Below are 14742 nucleotides of genomic sequence, written 5' to 3' on the forward strand. Positions count from 1 at the left end.
TTGCTGGATCATATGGTAGTTCTATTTTTAATTTTTTTAGGAAATTCCATACTGTTTCCCACGGCAGCTTCAACCTTTTACATTCCCACCAACAGAGCACAAGGTTCTAATTTCTCCAATCCTCACCAACATTTATCTTTGTTTTTAATTTTTAATTTTAATTTTTTTTTTAAAGAATGGCACCTGAGCTAACATCTGTTGCCAATTTTCCTTTTTCTTTTTTTTTCTTTTGTTCTTCTCCCCAAAGCTCCCCAGTAAGCAGTTGTGCATTCTATTTGTAGGTCCTTCTGGTTGTGCTATGAGGGACGCCACCTCAGCATGGCCCGATGAGCAGTGCTAGGTCCACGCCCAGAATCCAAACCGGCCCCGCGAAACCTCGGGCCACTGAAGCAGAGTGCACAAACTTAACTGCTGGGCCATGGGGCCAGCCTCTGTTTTTTATTATTTTTCGATCACAGCTATCCTAATAGGTACAAAGTGATATCTTATTGTGGATTTGATTTGCATTTCCCTGATGATTAGTGATGCTGAGCATGTTTTCATGTACCTGTTGGTCATTTGTAAAGAAATATCTATTCAAGTCCTTAGTCCCATTTTTTCATCAGGTTATTTGTTTCGTTCTTTGCTGCAGAGTTAGAGGAGTTCCCTATGTATTTTGTTTATTAACCCCTTATTAGACATAAGGTTTGCAAACACTTTCTCCAACTTTGTGGGTTGCCTCTTAATTTTGTTGATTGTTTCCTTTGCTGTGCAGAAGCTTTTAAGTTTGAGGAAGTCCCACTTGTCTAATTTTGTTCTTGTTGCCTGTACTTTGGTGTCATATCCAATAAACCACTGCCAAGGCCAGTATCTGCACTCCCATATTCATTGCAGCGTTATTCACAATAGCCGAGATATGGAAACCACCTAATTATCCATCAATACATGAAAGATAAAGAAAATGTGGTATATACATAATGGTATATACATAAAATGGAATATGATTCAGCCTTTAAAAAGAAGAAAATCTTGTCACATGTGCCAACATGGATGAAAGTGGAGGATATTACGCTAAGTGAAATAAGCCAGGCACAGAAGGACAATTATTAAATTCTACTTAGTCCTGATTCCACTTACTCTATTAAGTATCTAAAATCATCAAACTCATAGAAGCAGAGAGTAGAATGGTGGTTTTCAGGGACAGGGGAGGGGAAAATAAGCAGTTATTGTTCAACAGGTATAAACTTTAAGTTACACAAGATGAATAAGTTCTAGATATCTGATGTATAATATCGTGCCTATAGCTCTCTCTCTCTTTCCACTCCTGGAAATGAAAACTTACGCAAATCAGCAAATCTAACTACAAAAATGTTTGAATATCTGATAAAAGTAAACTTTGAACCATTAGCAAGAGAAAGCTTCTTAAGCAATGATAATTTGTTCACCACTTCTAATGCATTTGACTTTCAAGTAATAAACAAGTCAATTGGATGCAATAACCCTGAGGGGAATAGTTCTTTGAAAATCAGACTCTACTTTTGATGACAAGAGGCTTGAGAAGTAAGCAGTGTGATTAGGGCCTGGTTAGGATGGTGTACAAACAATGCATACCACACAAGATAAAGTGACTAAATTCTGGCCACCAGGTGGGACTTCTAGAACATTCTGCTTGCTAGGAGGCATTGAGGTAAAACCCATCCCCATGACTCTAGAGGAATAGGCATTTTTGGTGCAATTAAATTCTTATCTCAAAAGAGGTTATGACATAGCTTTTGTCAACAGCCAAATTCATTCTAAGAAGGTTATATTTTGGGACTAAGGATAAGAGACGAGGAAATAGGTGATTGGTTCTTCTTTTCGAAAGAATCTGATGTTATTAATTGTTTAAAATTTCTGCCTAACTAGGTAGTTAGAATTGATTGGATTAAGTGTTTTCCACCAGCTGACAATACCCATCTAGGGCACAATTACTTTTTCTAACTCAGGGACTATATGAAACTGGATATCTTCCTATGTCATATGCATGTGTCTAAATTCAGATGTCTATTAGACATTCAAGTGGAGGTATAGAGTAGGAAGTTATATATATATTAAAATTATATTTTAAAATATATTATACTTAACAACTAAATCTGGTGTTTGGAAGGAATACCTGATCTGGAGATATAAATTAGAACATTATCAACATGTAGCTGATATACAGAGGGTTAAAGTCATGGAACTGGATAGGATCATCCATGTGGTATGTGCAGAAAGAGAAAAGAAGAAATAGAAAGGGACCACCAGCATCCTACCTGTAAGAGAGCAGGGATTAGTGGAGGAACCAGGAGAGGAGATAAAGAAGAAGTAATCATTAACCAAGAAAGTTTTATGTAATAGACACCAAGTGAAGAAAGTGTACAAAACAGAAATGAGAGGTCAACTTTTTCAAACACCTCTGATAGGTTAAGATTAAAGTCCAAAGTAGTCACTGGGGTTTGCATCATGGTGTTCACCAGTAATGTAGACGAAAACATTCTGGGTGATGTTGAGGGCTGAGTACCGACAGGAATATTATGAAGGAGTGGAAGGATAGGATTTAGAGATAAAGTATAGAAAATATTTATAGGAGTTTTTCTGCAAAGTTTAGAAAATAAATGGATTAGCAGACATTTGAAGTTGGGTCAAGATAGATTTTTATAAAATTTTTCAGAAAGATGAGATTGTTAACAACATATTTGAATGCAATGGAACTATGTAGCAGAGAGAACGAAGACTCTGTGGAATCATGTCCTTGAATAGGAAGGAGGGCAGGCACCTGCTACAGAAGTGTTGTGACTGGCTTCAGATAGAGACAGCAATGCTACATCTCTGGTAATAGGCAGGAAAGTGGAGTGTGTGGTCAGTGCTGGATGTTTAGTGGATGTTTTCTTCTGATTTCATACATTTCTCAGTAAGTAGAAACACAGATCAATCATCAACTGGAAATGAGAATGGAGGAGGCATTGTGGGCTTGGGGATAGAGGTCCACATGGGAATTAATCAGCCAGGTGAGTGGAAGGGGGATTGCATGCATATCTGACAGCTTTGAATCCACTTTGTGAATGATTAGTCAGTACAGTGGTACATTTTTCTCCAACTGTATTCAGCTACCCCAGCGTAAAGGTGGACTAGATGGATGGTTGTATTTAACCAGGGTTAGAGTTTTTCCAAGAGCACATATGATGAAGGATCAAAGGGAAAGAGACTTGAGACGTACACAAGGTTGTTATTACAGTGATTTGTCATGAAATTTACTCTGGGCATAGAGGGAAATGAAGGCATCACAGTTGTGAGTGAAAGTAAAAAGGTGTTAAGACCAAGGCATTGGAAGTCCTGGAGAGGGCCACAGGATTGTTGGGGCTGGGTTACTAAAAGATATGAACTAGAAAGTAAAGAGGTGGTATCCAGAGAAGGATAATACAGGGAATGAGGGCTGGAGGTGGAGTGGAAAACAAGATCATGAAAAACAGTGACAGGAGCTAGGAGCTACAATTGTGGAGAACTGTGGGGCATGACTTAGGGGCTGGTAGATAAAAAAGAGGGGTAGTATGTGATGAAATCCTTACTTGAGAGTCAAAGCCAGGGATGTAAAAGGAGGAAGAAAAAAATGTTCTGAAGGTGTCAATGAGGACACTGATGATATCGGTTCAACACGAGGTTGACGTAAGGGAAGCCATATTGTAGGAAATAAACCATGTTGTAACTTTGAATGGCCTCTGATTAACTAAACCCAGACAAGCTCTGTAGATTTTATGGACCCTCGTAGCTGCTATAAGTGGATAACTTTGTTCTTCTGAGTTCCTTAGGAATGTGATGAATGATCCCCAGGCAGAGAGTCTGTGCTGACTACCATCATCAATGACAACTGAAAGATCAGAGTATAGTGCATTGCTCGGGTCTCAGCATATCCAGTAAAACAAAAGACTATCAGGAACTGAGACCAGATGTCTGCCCCACCTGGAGATCAGATGGAGGTCCCACTGGGATTAGGTCTATTTTTCAGGGACTGTTAAAATTTGGGTTGTCTATACTTCTTATCCTTCTGGTGGGACACTTGATTATAAAATGTGCTTTTAGATATTCCAAAACTGTTGAGCAAGACACAAAATTCTAATAATACAAAAATGTCAACATGAAGCTGGGAACAAGAGAATATTTCCAAATGAGTGCTAAACAGTTTCATTCCTCTAACCCAGATCTATGACCCAATTCATCAGGAAGTAGCTAGATCAGCTGTCACCCCAAATCCCTCAAGAATGAAGAATACCAAAGAATAGGAGGGATTAAAACTGGCAAAGAGTTAGTCATTGATGATTAAGTAGCTAGGAACTAAATAATTTTTTCCTTTTTGCAACTACTGATTACAGCTTTTAGCTGTTTAGCCCACCCATTGTTAACTGCTGTTTAGGCAATATCCTATCTGACTTCTAGTAGGTTCCTATTGATAGCATCTCCCTGGAGCCTGGGTCACCATGGTAATGGGTGTTTGAGCTGTTTTTCAGGAATTAGAACCCCTTTGTCCACTCCAGGCCAGTTGAGACCACTGACTCATCAACTGGGCCCATGCAAATGTCAGATAGGCAACCTTTTCATGTCAAGAGGCTAACAAGTCTGTCTTTGGATCATGCTCACACTGCCATTTTGTGAGCATGCGTCCTATGAAGAGGCATGGAGTCTGACTCCACTTGCCCACATCATCAATTATCTCACCTCTCCTCACCTCCAATCATCTATCTCCACATTTCAGACCACCTTGCCCCCCCAGCCCATAAATATCCCCGAGTCCTTGTTTTTGGGGAAGTGGATTTGAGATTCATGCTTTCGCTGTGTCACATGGCCACCTTGTGATTAAATTCTCCCTCTGCTACAAATCTTGTCATCTCGGTGTTTGGCTTTCTGGGTGGTGGACAAAAACGAACATGGCTTGTTAACACTGATACCCCCTCTAGCCCACTGGAATATCACTGAGGAAGAAACAGCCAACCCTGGAAAGTGCTTAGGGAAGCAGTACTTTCAAAGGAGAGTCAGGCCTGTAAGATAACTGCCATAGTAAGAAGGAGAAGATAACTTGCAGACATAGGTCAAGATATAGAAGACTTTTCTGGCAATAGAGAATTCAGTAGGACACAGGGCCAAGGGTTTCAGGAATTTGGGAAACACGGAGGAAGAAGAGGGAATAGGAAATCCATAGGACTTCATGGGGATTGGACCAGGAAATCCAGGTGTCCTTTATTGGCCGATGTAAGTAAAAAGGCCATAAGGCAATTTATTCTGGTAAGCTCAAGTCAGTGTTTATTGTAGGGTAGAGAAGAATGAGTTTCTGGAACTTTCTCTTCAACCCAGAAAATGGAGTAGAAATTTAACACATTGAACTTTAAAAACTTTTTATAAGAGAAACATCACTCTGAAATCAATAGCATATAATTTTTTTCTTGCATTCATTTTCTCCACCATACCAAATATTTCAAATTATATCTTACCAATTTTTTGACAGTTACTCTTTTTTATATTATTTTCCTTTTGTTAGAAAACTTTTATGAAATGTTTGGGATTCTTTCATTATGAGAAAATTATATCCAATCCATTTAAAATTTTACATAAAATATTGCAGATAAAGATTAAATTCTAAAATATTTAATATAAATCAGAAAGAAAAAAGATAGCCCAATAGATAAACAAGCAAAGGAAATCCATGAAGGGTCAAACCCAAACACTCAATAAACCCATGAAAACTCTTTGAATTTCAATAAATTCAATAAGACTTTGAATCCCTCAGATTGAAATAAAAAGAGGGAAACGTTTATCTCAAAGATTTTTAATAAAATGTGAATTTTTAGAGTCATTGTAGCAAGCAAACTGCAATAATTAATGCAATTTAATATGTTTCTATCCCTCGACCCAGCAATTCTGTTCTTAGAATTTCAACTCGTAGAAATAAAAGCAGTAGTTCACAAAAATGTGCACACACTGAGGCACTTCTGGGATGGTAGAGTAAGGATGTACAAAATTCTTTTCATCTATAAAAGGAATGAGAATACTGGCAAAAAATTATCCAAATCAACTTTTTAAAAATTCTGTAAGTTAAGCAAAGCCTTGCAAGAATCTGAGGAGCAATCTGTTCGCTCTCTTTGTATTCTAACACCCAGAGCCTCCCATTGAACCCATTAGAAAGATGGCCGAGTCTTGGTAAGAACAGAGCTTTGTAGCATTTTAATCTGTGCTACTCCCATCGCTGCTCCGTAGGCCCACAGTAGCCTGGAAAACCAACCTCACAACCATAATAGTTATACATCAGCTCCCAGCAGCCACTACACGTGACAGAGCAGGTTCTAGGCTACCCCAAAAGGCCCATCCCCACAGAGTACAGTTATATTTAAGCTGTCTGAAAAAAACCCCTTCACAGCACTTGTGTTTTTTTGACCTGCCTCAGAACTTGGTTAGTGCAAACAGTCCTATCCTCAAGGCATTTGTCAAAAACCATCAGTGGCATCTGCTAACATCACAGCTGCCCAAGGTGGTAGAACCAGTTGGGTGAAATAAATGTCTTATCACAGAAATTAAAAAGAAAAACTGGTGAATGAGATTCCACTGGGGGCTTTGAAAAGCTCAGACATATTCCAGGGGATGCAGAAGTCCATATGCACAAGTAGGGCCTCTCCAGTGCATGTCCATGTCTTTTCCTGTGCATGTCCGGGAAAGGCGTGTAAAGGCCCTACTCTCTCTCCTCTGGCCGACCTCAAGAGCCTATGCAAGTAGTAAGTGAAGGTGAAGACAGACAGTGAATACATATGAAAGGAATATAGACTTTTAAGAATTAGTTCAGCAAATTCACTAAATGAATATTAACAGCAATAAGCAGTACAAAAAGAAACTCTAAGGAGAAGGGAATCAGATTTCCAGGGTTGCAACACTGTATGTTCAAAATGTCTCATACATGTGAGAAACACAAAGAAACAGGAAAGCATGGCCCCTACACAGGGAAAGAGCAGTCAATAGAAATGATCTCAGAGGAAGCCTATTTGGTGGAATTACCAGAAGAAAAAAATCAAATCAGCTGTTTTCAATATTTTTAAAGAACTAAAGGAAATCATTGTTTAAAAAACTAAAGGGGGACTTCTGGTTTCTAGTTCTGTATGTCAGGAGCTGGAAGTAGCCACTCCATTCTAACAAGTAAAAAGCTGAACAGATTGAAAAGAAAAAACAGCTCTTCTTGGATCAGGAAGAGAGGGGAGGACATAGGGGAAACAGCTGTTCCACAAGATCAGAGAGACAGATGGCCAAATCCAGGGAGTCACGTCTTACCAGAGCAGAGCGCTGGAGTCGCGGAAAAGTACAAAGCATCATTGAAAGAAATTAAGGAAGACTTGAATGAATGCAAAGAGCTCCCATATTCATGGATTGGAGAACTTAGTAATGTTAAGACGACAATGTTCCCAAATTAATCTAAAGTTTCAACCCAATTGCTATCAAAGTCCCAGTTGGCTCTTTTTCAGAAATTGACAAGCTGATGCTAAAATTCATATGAAAATGCAAGGGATCCAGAAGAGCCAAAACAATCTTGAAAAAGAAGAACAAAGGAGGACTCATATTTCCCTATTTCAAAACTTGCCACAAATCTACAGAAATCCAGATGCTGCAGCACTGACATGAGGGTAGACATATCAATGGAATATAACTGAAAGTCCAAAAATAAACCCTTATAGTGGTGGTCAGTGTATTTTAGACAGGGGTGCCAAAACAACGCAATACAGAAAGCATGGTCCTTTCCACAAATGGCGTTAGGACAACTGGATATCCACCTGCAAAAGATTGAATTTGGACTCCGAGATCACATTGTATACAAAAATTAACTCAAAATTAATTGAGGAGGGTACTCGGGGTGGGTAGGAGTAGGCAAGAAATGTTAAGAAGGCTATACAGAGGAAGCAACGATTTGGCAGAGATTTGAAAGTTTCAGTGTAACTAAGGTGGAAGAGCAAATAGAACTGTGTGTAAAGACCTAAATGTAAGGTCTAAAAATATTAAACTCTTCCAAAAAAAGATAGATGTACACATTTGTGATATTGGATTAGGCAATTGTTTTTTAGTTATAACACCAAAAACCCAAGCAGCCAAAGAAAATATAGGTATTTTTTACAATTTTTTAAAAATGTATTTGGAGGACATTGTCAAGAAAGTGAAAAGACAACCCACAAAATGGGAGAAAATATTTGTAAATTGTATATCTTATAAGGCACTTATATCCAGGATATATAAAGAATATGTAATTCAACAATAGAAAGACAAATAACTCAGTTTTTAAAAGAACAAAAGATTGAAATAGACATTTAATCCCCAAAAAAGATACATAAATGGGCAATAAGTACATTAAAGATACTCAACATCATTAGTAATTAGGGAAATGCCAATCAAAACCACAATAAGAGATTCCTTCACACCCCCATGAAAAAAGACAGGAAATAACAAGTGGAGGTGAAGATGTGGAGAAATCGTTCTTACATGCTGTGGTATTTTAAGAGTGCAGTCACTTTGGAAAATAGTGTGGCCAATCCTTAAAAATTTAAACATAGAGTTTCTATATAATCCAGCGATTCTACTCTTTGGTATTTACCCAAGAGTATTCACAGTAAATTTCCACACAAAAAATTGTACACCAATATTCGCAGTAGCATTATACATTATAGCCAAAAATGGAAACAACTCAAATGTCCACCAACCGATGAATGGATAAAAGAATATGGTGTGTTCTTACAATGAAACCTTATTCAGCAAAAAAAAGGAATAAGGTTCTGTACATGCTACAACATGGATGAAGTTGAAAACATGATGTTAAGTGAACAAAGCCAGTCACAATAGGCCACATATTGTATGATTTCATTTATAGAAAATAATCAGAATATGCACATCCATAGAAACAGAAAGATTATGGGGGGAAGAAGGTGGGAAGTGAGTGCTAATGGATGACAGTGTTCTTTTATGGGGGAATGACATGATTCTAAATTTAGATAATGGTGGTGTTTGCACATATCTATGAATATACCAAAACCCACTGAGTTGTATACTTTAACAGGTCAGATTTTATGATATATGAATTATATTTCAACAAAGCTGTTATAAAGAAAGTTTGCACATACCCACACATACTCACTTCCTAAGAACACATGCACATTCATGGCAGTCCATAATAATGCAAATATGCACAAACACCAGGATGTTTATGACAGAAAAAAAAAAAGCCCTAGAGAAAAAGGAGCCTATTAAAGAACTGGAAAATTATGGAATAAATTGTGGCACATCCATTCTATGAAAATTAAGCACCCATTAAACAACATCATGTTAAAATACCAGACAGGGTAATTGTCATCAGGGTAAAGTGGGTAAAGCTGGATATAGAGAAACGTATGTAGTACAACCCCATTTCTATAAATGAATAATGACAATGACCAAATGTGTGTATATGTACAAGTATTTGCATATGACTACATGGCATCGATGACAGGTTGTGAAATACTAGTCTCCTGGGAAATGAAAGAAAGAAAGAGACAGGTTAGATATGCCAAGAAAAAGGAGATCCTAAAAATTTTTCCTTCATATAATCCCACATGTGACATGATTCCATGCATACACGTACTATTATGTATATGCTCATATTCACATAGATATATGTTAGAGGACAAGTAGAAAAATATCAATGCACAGTGTTTCAAGATATTGAGATTTCAGGATATTTTGATTTTTGTGTTGTTTGATTCCTTTTAATGATGATTTATTACATGTAGTCAGAATTCGAAAGGATTCAACTATTTTTCTCAGTGAAATTAAACAAAAATTATGCATTTGAGTGTATTTGCAGTGCCTTGATTTGTATAGATTAGCCTATTTTCTCTGTGCCTTTGACTAGGGAAAAAGATTTAACAAGAGTAGTAAGAATAGAAAGACAGTGTGGTATTTTCAATACTCCATGTTACACAGGCCACAGTGTCCCTCCTTCATCTTGTCACACTGGGCGTACAATTTAACCTCTTGCAATCTGTTTCCTCACTGATAACCTAACTATCAGATGGTCCAGATGCCATGACTTTGAATATTCCGAGTGTGCAGTATTACGCCGGATGCTTTGCAAATAACTTCCTTTCCCGTGAGTAACTTCATATTAAAAGTCAAAATCTCTAGCATGTTAATTTAATATTTTCTTTGTCTTTGGAATCCAATAAGTTATGATCTTGACTTGAAGTTTTTAGTGTGGTTAAATTACTCTATTCACATACAAACTAAGGAACTCTATCAAATATTTGTTGCATGAAATTCGATTACAGAAATAAGTGTATTGCAGGTTTGTTTTTAGTTGTGTTAAACAGAATAATCCTTTAACATTGGAGTTAAAAGCACCTCTGTTAACGAACGGTTCTGTATTTGCTCTTCACAGGCTGAGTTAGGTTTCTGGAGAATCAATTTGGTTATGTTTCTAAGGAAATCAATGGCTTATAGGTTGAACTGGAGAGAAAGAGGTCAACACAGGCTGAAGCAGTCAATATATGACATCAGTTGTGTAAGGACCCGGAGGTTGTGCTCATGCAAGAACAGGATTCTAAAAGAGGCAGGATTTCTTATTGTAAACATGTTAAAATTCTACTCTCTATAAAGCTATGATTATGATTTTTAAAGATCACCCTCAACTTTTAATCAACTCTATGACAGTCAGCCTGATGATATATTTTTAAAGTACCCAGAGCTGTTACCTCGGCCTTTAAGATTCAGTTAAACAATACTTCACCCACTCCTCTGGGCCCCCTCTCTGTGCTCCTTGCACTCTGTGTATACCTCTCTAATCATATTTGGTATTTTTGTATTGCAAATATTTAAAAAATTGAGCCAACCTGTATTTATCCCTCACTGGAAGATCTTGAAGGACAGAGACTTATTTTTGTTTTCATTTTTGAGATGCTTTTACTTATTTTAGTGCCTGTGTCATATTAAAAAAGTAATAAATATTAACCAAGTTTATGAATTAACTAATTTCATACAAAGGAATGAATGAATCTATATACAAAATAAAGAAAGAAGCAATCAACAAATCAATGAATACTTATCAAACTGTAATTAGGACACAGTTTCAAACACACTGTTTGGGAAAGAGAGAAGAATGGCTGACGAGTGGACAAAAGGTAAGTCTCTTACCATCTCTGGGCTCACTTCTAAGGAGACTTTGGGAGCAGAGTTAGGGCACCATGCTGAGATCATTGTCTTCACTCTGAAAATAGGAAGGATACTTGAAAATTTAGCTGATGACACTTTATCAGTGAGCCACAGTGGCCTGAAGACAAATATCCCTCCCCACAACACACACACACACACACACACACACAGAGTCATCATCTTCATTTTCAACCGTGTAGGGCAGCATGGAAGAGTAGGTGTTCTGTCCTCCATACCATGAGGCACAGGGCTGAGAAGGAAAAAGAATAATTCCACTAAATAAGAGTAGAATAAATAAAATAGAATAAAATAAGAAGCATTCTTAGTTATATAATATTGCTTGGACAAACACCTGCGTAGACACCATTTATTGCTTGTATTTAACATAATTGAAACTATATTGACAACATCGATTCATGCAGAGAAAATTGGGAAAAATGAATAGAAGACGAGGATATATTGCCTGAACTCTGAAGGCTTTTATGTTATGGTAACACTTTTTTTCTTTTTGCATTTTAATTACAGTTCTGAGGTTTTCAAATGCCAGAGTAGAGAAGGAGGTAACGTGAGGTATTTTTCTGACATCACGGATTGTAATTAAGAGTCAAATAATGCTATAATGATAGCTAAGGCATACTCAACACGGAAAATCAGTGGTTGCTCATTCGTTTTGAGGTTGTTGGGCTAAAGTTGACTTGGTGGAAGAGGAGAAAAATCCCAGGTCACTCACTAGCACACAGGTGACTGCGATGATGCCACTGTGAGTGAGCCTACCTGCATTACATGGCAGTTCTTGTTTTCCATGAATATTAATCTTTGTTGACAATCCTTTAACACTGGAGTCAAAAGTACCACCACAGACAAACTCCGCGAACTTCTTTATCAATGTCAGCTTGCTTCTGACAATCTGACCAAGTGCTTTATTTCTCCTTTACCCTTGACTGTTTGAATGGACTCAGAGATGCAATCTTATCCTGTCATAAATATGAGCAGAAGCAGTGGTGTTGTGATTATCAGGGTCAGTTAAAAAGGAAAAAGCATTTTACAAGGATAAAAGTGTATTTGGATGACTCTCTTATGGTTGCAAAGGTACATGTCATTTGTTTTGTTAGGGTACCTGTTAGATCTCTGAGATGTCAATCAAATTGCTAAAAATACATTTTCCTGCTATGGTCTTTTCCAGTGATTCTCATTTTTCCCCTCATGATAAAATATCTAAAATTACCATTTGTCTTATAATTAATATCCAAATACCCTCAAAAAAAGGTATTAATAATTTGATCAATTGTCTTTCAATCTTTACTGTTTAGGTTAAAGTAAGTAATACTAATTTAAAAAGTAGGAGAAGATGAAATTTCTATTCCATGTATCTAAGATAATGATTGCAAAATGTTTCTCTCCTTGTAACACTCTCTGATAATGTAAAATATTAATTTGCAAGATAATTTTCCTGTAGCTGAAAACTTATTTACCAAAAATACTTCTTTACTTACAAATACTATATACATAGACACACATCCATCTATCTACTAATTCTACTAAAATAAGATGCTCATCAATCACAGGCATCATATGCAAATAAAACACTGATAAAATAGAAAACAATTGCTTAAATACCAAATTTTATTGGCTACTACTAAGCCTCTTTAAACATCTTAAAAGTCCTGCTTCAATAAGATAAACAAACAGAGGGACATGACCAAAAAGCCAGTAAACGAGATTTTAGTTCAACGTATAGTCAAGAGAATTAAAGTTTTTTAAAAAATGTCAGGTTTGCAGGGCATTCTGTGGTACAATCCTCTTTCGTAGTGTGGACGATTCATAAGGGGCTTTCGAGGAAAATCACATTTCACAGGTTTTGTGTGAGAAGTTGAGTCATTTGGAGCGTGAGCTCCACTATATAGCCAGTCTGAGCCACCAGGTGAGACCACTGAAACGGCCTCCTGTTTCTCTTCCCCTGCAGCCACACACCTCATCACAGCCCAAATTATTCTCCACATATTACATCCAAAGTAGTTTCTCCAAAACCATGTTTTATCTATATTATTCTCATGCTTAATGTCCTTCGATGAATTGGCAGACTCTAGGATAAAATTCCAAACTGGTTGAAGTTGCTTTTGAGACAGACTGTCACCTGACAAGTCTCAGCTACCTCAAATCTCATTTCTCCTGAAATGCGCTCTCTCTCACCTCCCAAGACTTCCTATACGTTTCTTATTCTGGTCCTCCTGAGCCAGTTCTCCCTGCTGCCAGGTCCCCGACCCTGCACCTTGTCCTCCTAAGACAAAGGTGAATCCTGACGGCATACGCTCCAACAACACCCTGCATGTCTGCTTTATCACACCCACGGCTACAGGAAGAGCTTGTTTATTGTTAGTTTTTCATACTAAAACAAACATTCATGGGACTAGGAAAGAAAAACGTCTCTGTGTTATACACTAATACAACATCATTGGCTAGCATAGTGCTGGCACATAGGAGATGGATGATAAATATGATTAGTCAATGAGTGAAAGAAAGAGAGCTTGCACTGAGATTGTCCTACCAATAAAATCCTGCAAACAAGTAGCCTGAAGTCATCAAAGAACCCAAGGAAAGTAGAAAAGGTCCAGCATTCAAATCTCTCCAAAAGTTTAATATGATTGAATCCAAAATTGGCATTAATACCAGAGAGTAGCTGAAACAAGACAGTGGAACAGTGTATTAAAATAAAATCAAATAAAATAACATAAATGAAATTAGTTGCCTGGTATATTTAATATATATTAAAGACTAGTAGGGAAGATCAGTTAGTGGTATGCTACTTTTGCAGAAGATATAACTGAGGAAGATTTGCCCTGTGCCCGCTTGTGTGCCAATCTTCCTCTATTTCCTGTGTGGGTTGCAGGCACAGCTTGGCTGAGAAGTGGTGTATGTCTGAACCCGGGAACCAAACTGGCAAACCTGGTCTGCCCAAGCAGAACTCAACCACTATGCAAAGGAGCTGGCCCCCTTAGCTGACTTTTTAAAGGAGATAGTTTAACTCATTTCAAACTCTCTGCATAACCTTGACTCTTAGCTGAGTTCGTGAAAATGAATGTTTTGAGTTTTCCTTGCCTTAATACAAGTAGTGCATGTATTTCTTTATATACTATAGATTTGGAAAACCTTGTAGATCACAGAAAATATTGATTTAGAGAATCTCAAATTTGATTAGTTACTGAAAGAGAAAGCCTTGTGTGTGTTTGCGTGTGTGTGTGAGATTTTTCTAAAACACTATATTTTAATCTGGCATACTGGGTATCTGCCTGAGTTTAATTCTTCTTTATTGGCATAGGATGCTGCTGTCACTGTAAGACACATTTTATCATCTCTTTTTGTTTGAAGCTTCATATTTTTCTCTGGTGTGAATCCTATTTATTGCTACCCCATAAAAAGCATGAAAATGAAACTTTGTCAAAACCTCCTCAACTTGTCAAAAATGTGAAATTGCTCAGGTTATATTTTCCCCAGAAGTCAGTCATTTAAAAAAAATTGATCATCTATTCTCATTTCAGACTACAAAAT

The 14742-nt window shown here is 37.3% G+C and overlaps 1 long non-coding RNA gene across 1 annotated transcript in view; it reads right to left on the reverse strand.

Annotated features, from left to right (window-relative positions):
• Positions 1 to 14742, reverse strand: part of LOC139078623 (uncharacterized) — a 224837-nt gene that overhangs the window by 81546 nt on the left and 128549 nt on the right. The window contains exon 2 of the long non-coding RNA XR_011531643.1: positions 11179 to 11251. This is a non-coding gene — a long non-coding RNA (uncharacterized lncRNA). The remainder of the gene's footprint in view (positions 1 to 11178; positions 11252 to 14742) is intronic.

Source organism: Equus przewalskii, chromosome 22 (genome assembly GCF_037783145.1).
Source record: "Equus przewalskii isolate Varuska chromosome 22, EquPr2, whole genome shotgun sequence".
Classification (NCBI taxonomy): domain Eukaryota; kingdom Metazoa; phylum Chordata; class Mammalia; order Perissodactyla; family Equidae; genus Equus; species Equus przewalskii.